Raw genomic sequence first — 7507 nt, forward strand, 5'->3', positions numbered from 1 at the left:
AATAAGTTGGTAGTCTGCAATCCAAAGAGGGCTTTCACCAGCCCTTGACCATGCTTACACCTTGGTCTTGGACTCCCCAGCCTCCAGACCTGTGAGAAATAAATTTATATTGTTTATGAGCTATCCAATCTATGGTACTTTGTTATAGCAGCCTGAATGGACTCAGTATATCTAGAGATACATTATATAGATATTACAGATAATAGTGTATGTAATATATGTAAGGAGAGATTTATTAGTAATTGGGTAATGTGATTTGGGGGTTGCCTAGGCAAATCCAAAATCCATAGGGCAGGTCATCAGGAAGTACAAGCTAGACCTCTTGAGCACAAGCTGAAGCTTCTATCCATAGGCAGAATTCTTCTTCTTTAGAAAAGGTTCTACTTTCCTCTTATGACCTTACAATTGATTGGATAATAGCCATCTGTATTATCTAGGATAATCGCCTTAAAGGTATTTGATTATATACTTTAATCACATCTAAAAAAACACTTTCCCCAAAAACAAAAATATTAGTGTTTGATTGAATGATGGACTGTAGCCCAGCCATGTTGATACATGAAAATGACCTTCACATTGAGTGAGGTTCAATCTCTGTGGCTCTGGACTCAGCTCTGTAGAATAAAACAGAGTAGTAACCAGAAAAGGAGGAATTGCCAAAATCTAGGAAGGCAACCCTATGGGTATCCATAATATGTCCACTCAACAGTTCATAAGTTCACTTGAGTAGCAGTATAATTTACTGAGACATTGACTTCCGAGGGATTTTCCTTACATGTATTTTTTTCTATCCCATTACAAAAACAAAGTCAGGCTTTTTGTACTTCCTTGCTTCAGAAAACTTAGAACCAAGACCTGGAGATACCTATATAAAATTTCCTGTTTGGTAAAAAAATTTCTTCACCCATAGTTGACACATAAACTATGGAGCTGCCATATTTCAAAGGTAATAAACAGGCATACACAGTGAAACTTTCATTGGTAACTTCCATTGTTGAAGTGCCACATAAGACTCTCATATTCTTCTATGACATATGGAAAGGGGAGAACCTCAAACATGACTTCCATTTAATTTCCCAGTAGCTCAGTGGGGTTAAAGTTTGGAGTTAGGTTTAGTTAAGCTTAAATAAAATTATGTGGCATTCCTTGCACATCTACTGTGAAGTTAAGAATTAAACTTGCTACACAAATAGTAAGCTTGGCCACAGAAAACATTTTCTCCCCTCATTGCAAGTCTAAGTTTGTAGGAAAGGGACTCTGAACAGCTCGGTTGAGTCTGATACTCATCCCTGATCCAATCAACTATGATCATAGGAAAAGTGTATTAATTATTATTATCATAAGAATAGTGAAATATTGAAACATGGCCACTGGAAACCACCTCTGTAACTACGTAGATTAGGAATGTCATTAACCAGAGGAAGTTAAGGTCATCAGTTTAAAATAGCCACTACAGGGGCTCCTGGGTGTCTCAGTTGGTTAAGCGTCCAACTTTGGCTCAGGTCATGATCTCAGGGCTCATGAGTTCAAGCCCTGCGTCAGGCTCTGTGCTGACAGCTCAGAGCCTGGAGCCTGCTTTGAATTCTGTCTCCCTCTCTCTCTGACCCTCCCCCACTCATGCTCTGTCTCTCTCTGTCTCTCAAAAACGAATAAACATTAAATTTTTTTCTTTAAAATAGCCACTACACTATCATTGACTTCTTCCACTCAGTCCAATCCAAAGAGTGTCATCCTATGCCTATTATCTGGTCTCTTCAGCAGTTTCAGTTTGAGTCATCTTCCAGACGTGGTGCAGTTCCAAAATATATTTAAGCCTCAAGTCTTTCTGTGTCCTATGGTTCTAAAGTTAAGATCTTAAATACCCAAATCCTCCCGATGCTTACCACTGATAGCGCCAACTCTAACTGGCCTTCCATGGATATGGGTTGATATCTCATATAGATATTTAATATACATGTTTCCTAAGGAAAAATGAAAGGCTGGTGCTTCTAGAATCTTGACTACTAAGGAGGGTGTTGGGATGAGTGGTCCTGTTCATTCTGCAGCACGTGGGAGGATATTGTTTTCAATCGGATATGTAAGGATTATTTATGGTTTCTGATTGCCATTTTGTTATGTTTGTTTTTCCCACCCAGGGATTTCTGGGTGGAAATGCTAGATAAATGTTTTTTATTTATAAAATAAATATAACTTTTATCTGACATTTATGAGGAAATACTGAATAATGAGGAAATACTACATAAATAATCACAGTTAATTAATCATTAATTCAATCAAAAAATATTTACCAAATGTTTTCTACTACTAGATACTGGTACAGGTACTAAATACACATCCCCTCTAAATCTACCAATCTAAGTGACAAGGATATACATTGCACAAGCATAATTATTCTACAAATAATACAATAGAATTGCTCTAAAATTACACAAATATTTCCCTCACATTTAACCATATATGTGCTCTTTCCCTCCCACAAAGCTCATCAGAGAAGAGTGTTTTTCAGAATATAACTGTATAATTATACTTAAAATAACATAGTAACATAAATATAAAACACTAATGGTATTCTCCTTCACATTTAACAATACAACCCCTCACCCCGGAAAGCTCACTAGAAAAGTTATGCATTTTATACTATAAAACAGTGTTATCAAAACCAAATAAAATATTACAGCAACACAAAATGTCAACTATCCTCTACTCTCTAACATTTAAACTACTAGGCCCCGACTATTGATTCAACCACTTCTTCAAAAATAAATTAAACCTTCAAAATATTTACAAAAAAAATCCTTCTTCTCTCCTCCCTCCTTATCTTCTCAGTGTTCTGAGCTCAAACTGAAAATTCTTTGTTGGAGCCCAGGTCTCTTCTTTAGTTATAGAATGGAGTGCCTTGGGTATAAGTAAAAAGTCCTGCTGTTATACTGTTCCAACCAAATCTTCCATGTGTTCTATAATCTTCAAGTTTTCTGATGTGATACCAAGAATCTCCCTTCTGGCATCCACCTCCGCAGCAGATAACAGCAAACATATTTCAAATAATGTATTTCTGTACAAATCTGTTCCTACTATCAAATAAGGATCTTGATTCTCCAGAAAAAGGAAAGTTCCAACATTTTTAAATATAGCTTTCATTTAATGTTTAATCCCAGGGAGAGAAATCTTATTCTCAAAGAACTTGGTTCGATTCTGGCTCTCTTTAGCAATTGTACATTGATATTTCTCCTGTTGGAAGTGATAAAGCACCTCTGAAGTCTTTCATGCATCTCAGTTTTTTAAAGTTCAAAAAGCAGCTATCAGAGCATATAAGAATATAACATGAGTCCACTCTCATGAAAGCCTATAAAGAAAAACAAATTCTTGAAATAAATGTGATCCTTGAAGTGGCTGACACTCCAAAAGCCCATCTCTTATATATGAGCACTTCCCAAGTAGAAGTGATATTCTTAGAACTACATTTTTTATTAGAAAAATAGTCCATAACAGAGGCTTAATGCTTTTTGAACAAAAAGGAGTAAGAGAGAATTAAAGAGATTAAAAAAAGGCTGCCAGTCAGTCCATGACAGCTACGATTCCACTAAGTATGAATTTAATTGTTTCATTTAAAATCCACCACTCATTCAAAATACTTTCTGTCTTCATAAGATCACCTAAGATATATTTCTGTTTTTTAGACATATTCAGAAATTTGCAATATTACCACCTGTATTTTCAGGTTCTCTTTACTTTCCAGCTTATGTATTAAAATATATTTTTCACTGTACCTAACATAATCTCCATTTTGTCCTACAACACACCCTTGTCTCCTGTGTTCCAGGTCTCTTTTTTCTAAATTAGCATGTGTATACAGGGACTGATTAGGGTTTTTCCCTTCTTACTTCCTCGACATGTTACTGGAGAATTGGCATTTATGGCAGTATGCAGAAGTAATTCTTGGTGTCCAAATGCTCTTAGGACCTTGGGTTGTGGACAGTTACAGGCCAGTTTTTAGAATATAGAAGTATGCTCACTGGTTGTTCCCCTTGGTGGATCTGATGAATGGCAGTTGTAGCCAGAAACACCTAGATGAAACAAACAAACATAACCAGGTGGTAGTCAGAAACCATGAACAATCCTCACATGCCCAATTGAAAGACAATGTTATCCTATGTGCTATGGAATGAGCAGGATAATTCCTCTTAACACTGTCCTTAGTAGTAAAGATTTTAGAAACAACAGTCTTATAGATTTTCTTAGGAAATAAATATGATAGATACTTTTGAATTTTAAAATATTTGTAATTTTTATAAAGAGGCCTATCTATATGGAATTCCTATTTTTATTTTCCAAAGGATTGAGCTAAACTTGCATTGAGGGTGCTGCAGGGAGTCTGTGGAAAGGAGAACTTATGTATATATATTCATCGGCTTTAGCTCTCCCTTACCCCCTAATAGCTGGTACTTCTCCATTAAAGTTACTGTTAGTCTCCATTTGTAGAGTTTATTCAACCTTCTAATTCATGCTGTAGAGACTGAAAGAAAAAATTTACCCAGAGAAATGTGTGAAGTTAAGGAGAGCCTCTTACCTGCAATTATGGTGTGTAGATCTGAAGTAAGAATACAGAACATCAGGTCTGAAGGAAGGTGCCAAATTCAAGGCAGGTATGCATGTCCAAAGCAACTCATCAAGCTTTTAAATGAGCATGAGTTGAAAATCAAAAGCCAAGGTATGAAGCCAAATGGGATTCAGAAATTCTGGAAACAAGAGCAGTAGGTCTAAGCAGGAGAAGCAATTCATTTTATTCTCAGGAAAAAAGCATTTCACAATCACCCACAGCTGACTTTTTACAAATCAACATCCCGTGTTTGTCTGAACAAGTTGATCTAATGAGATGGCTGTATTGGGATAAACATACTTTCCAAAGATACCCTTCCTTAAGCCCTAAAACATTTTTACAGGTTTACCCATAGAAAGCCCTAATGCATTTCAGTGCATTCATGAAGGGAAAGGGAATTTCCATGACTATTTTTTGTGATCTTTTCCCTTCCAGAGAACAAGGTACCAAAATTGGTCATTTTGTCACTATGGTTATAGCATCTCTTCTGTGTTATACTTGTATTATCTTTCATGGGTTGGAGAAATAAGTAGGATATATGGCGGAGGGTAATACCCAATGAAATATAAAACATGGAAACTGGAATAAATGTTTATGAATTGTCAAAGACATACAATATAAAATTGTAAGGAGGGGAGCCAAATGGTGTCTCCCACTTAGGTGTCCTTGCCTGGGACTTTGTATTGGTTAGAATACCTTTTAAGTCTCTCTTTATATCTTGTCAAGATAAGAATGAAACTAAAAGATAAAAAATGGTAACAAGATTGGCAATCATAATTTCTCTGAAAGAAAATGTTCAGGATGAAGTTCTGAAGCAGTGAGTAGTTACAAAGGGATATCATGGCAATAAAATAACCCAGGTAGATTACCATATTACCTTGTTTGATATAAGTAAGTCAACCATTAGTTTGCATGTGTTTGGTAAGAGGATGTGGATATATGGGGTTCACCAGCAGGATTCAAATTTGCAATAAAAATAAGGATTCAAGCTAGGCACAGTAGTCAAGATCTGACAGCTGGACATCCCACAGAGGTGGAAGACTATCTTCAGGAATTAAGTATCCTTGGTCTGTGCTGTAAAAGATTTGGAAAGATTGTAATTTTTATGGACATGTTAGCCACAGAATTAGATTTCTTTTATGGACAAGATGACCATGACCAGGAAAGAGAAAAAGGTGGAAGACCTTCTTTTATCATCAAGGTAAGCATGACTGGTACAGATAAAAAAAAAAAAATAGAAAGCTTCTTTCATGAAAAAAGTATGCATAGATAGGCCATTTAAAACTGACAGTGGAGAGAGGGAAGATGGCGGCCTAGGAGGATGCTGGGCTCACCACGCGTCCTGCTGATCACTTAGATTCCACCTACACCTGCCTAAATAACCCAGAAAACCGCCAGAGGATTAGCAGAACGGAGTCGCCTGAGCCAAGCTCAGACGAGAGGCCCACGGAAGAGGGTAGGAAGGGCGGCGAGGCGGTGCGCGCTCCACTGACTGGTGGGAGGAAGCCGGGGCGGAGAGGCGGCTTGCCGGCCAAGCAGAGCCCCCGAGTCTGGCTTGCAAAAAGCGGAGGGGCCTGACGGACTGTGTTCCCTAGCAAGCCCGACTTAGCGTCTGGTAGGTCATAAGTTAACAACTCTGCTCAGAAAGCGGGAAGGCTGGGGACAAAGGGAAGGAGAGCTGCTGAGCCCCCTGACGACAGAGCTCCATTTGGTGAGGAACAAAGGCACTCGCCAGAGCCATCTCCCCCGCCCATCCCCCAGCCAAAATCCCAAAGAGAACCAGTTCCTGCCAGGGAACTTGCTCTTTCCGCACAAACACCCAACTCTGCGCTTCTGCGGAGCCAAACCTCCGGCAGCGGATCTGACTCCCTCCTGCTGCCACAGGGCCCCTCCTGAAGTGGATCACCTAAGCAGAAGCAACCTAAGCCTGCCCCTCCTGCCCCTGTGCACCTTGCCTACCCACCCCAGCTATGATGCCAGATCCCCAGCATCACAAGCCTGGCAGTGTGCAAGTAGCCCAGACAAGCCACCCCACCCCACAGTGAATCCCGCCCCTAGGAGAGGGGAAGAGAAGGCATGCACCAGTCTGACTGTGGCCCCAGCGGTGGGCTGGGGGCAGACATCAGGTCTGACTGCGGCTCCGCCCACCAACTCCAGTTATACACCACAGCACAGGGGAAGTGCCCTGCAGGTCCTCACCACGCCAGGGACTATCCAAAATGACCAAGCGGAAGAATTCCCCTCAGAAGAATCTCCAGGAAATAACAACAGCTAATGAGCTGATCAAAAAGGATTTAAATAATATAACAGAAAGTGAATTTAGAATAATAGTCATAAAATTAATCGCTGGGCTTGAAAACAGTATAGCCGACAGCAGAGAATCTCTTGCTACAGAGATCAAGGGACTAAGGAACAGTCACGAGGAGCTGAAAAACGCTTTAAATGAAATGCATAACAAAATGGAAACCACCACAGCTCGGATTGAAGAGGCAGAGGAGAGAATAGGTGAACTAGAAGATAAAGTTATGGAAAAAGAGGAAGCTGAGAAAAAGAGAGATAAAAAAATCCAGGAGTATGAGGGGAAAATTAGAGAACTAAGTGATACACTAAAAAGAAATAATATACGCATCATTGGTATCCCAGAGGAGGAAGAGAGAGGGAAAGGTGCTGAAGGGGTACTTGTGAAACAATAGCTGAGAACTTCCCTGAAGTGGGGAAGGAAAAAGGCATTGAAATCCAAGAGGCACAGAGAACTCCCTTCAGACGTAACTTGAATCGATCTTCTGCACGACATATCATAGTGAAACTGGCAAAATACAAGGATAAAGAGAAAATTCTGAAAGCAGCAAGGGGTACACGTGCCCTCACATATAAAGGGAGACCTATAAGACTCGTGACTGATCTCTCTTT

At 39.4% G+C, this 7507-nt stretch overlaps 1 long non-coding RNA gene across 3 annotated transcripts in view; it reads right to left on the bottom strand.

Moving 5' to 3' along the window:
- Window positions 1-2158: 2158 nt before the first annotated feature.
- The window catches only part of LOC121024812 (uncharacterized), a 106282-nt gene continuing 100933 nt past the window's right edge, over window positions 2159-7507 (bottom strand). For all 3 annotated transcript variants that reach the window (XR_005787824.1, XR_005787825.1, XR_005787826.1), the window contains 2 exons: window positions 4568-4736; window positions 2159-4064 (listed from right to left, as the gene is read on the bottom strand). This is a non-coding gene — a long non-coding RNA (uncharacterized LOC121024812). The remainder of the gene's footprint in view (window positions 4065-4567; window positions 4737-7507) is intronic.

The sequence above is a fragment of the Herpailurus yagouaroundi genome, unplaced genomic scaffold, assembly GCF_014898765.1.
Source record: "Herpailurus yagouaroundi ecotype Mexico unplaced genomic scaffold, PumYag 67203, whole genome shotgun sequence".
Lineage (NCBI taxonomy): Eukaryota > Metazoa > Chordata > Mammalia > Carnivora > Felidae > Herpailurus > Herpailurus yagouaroundi.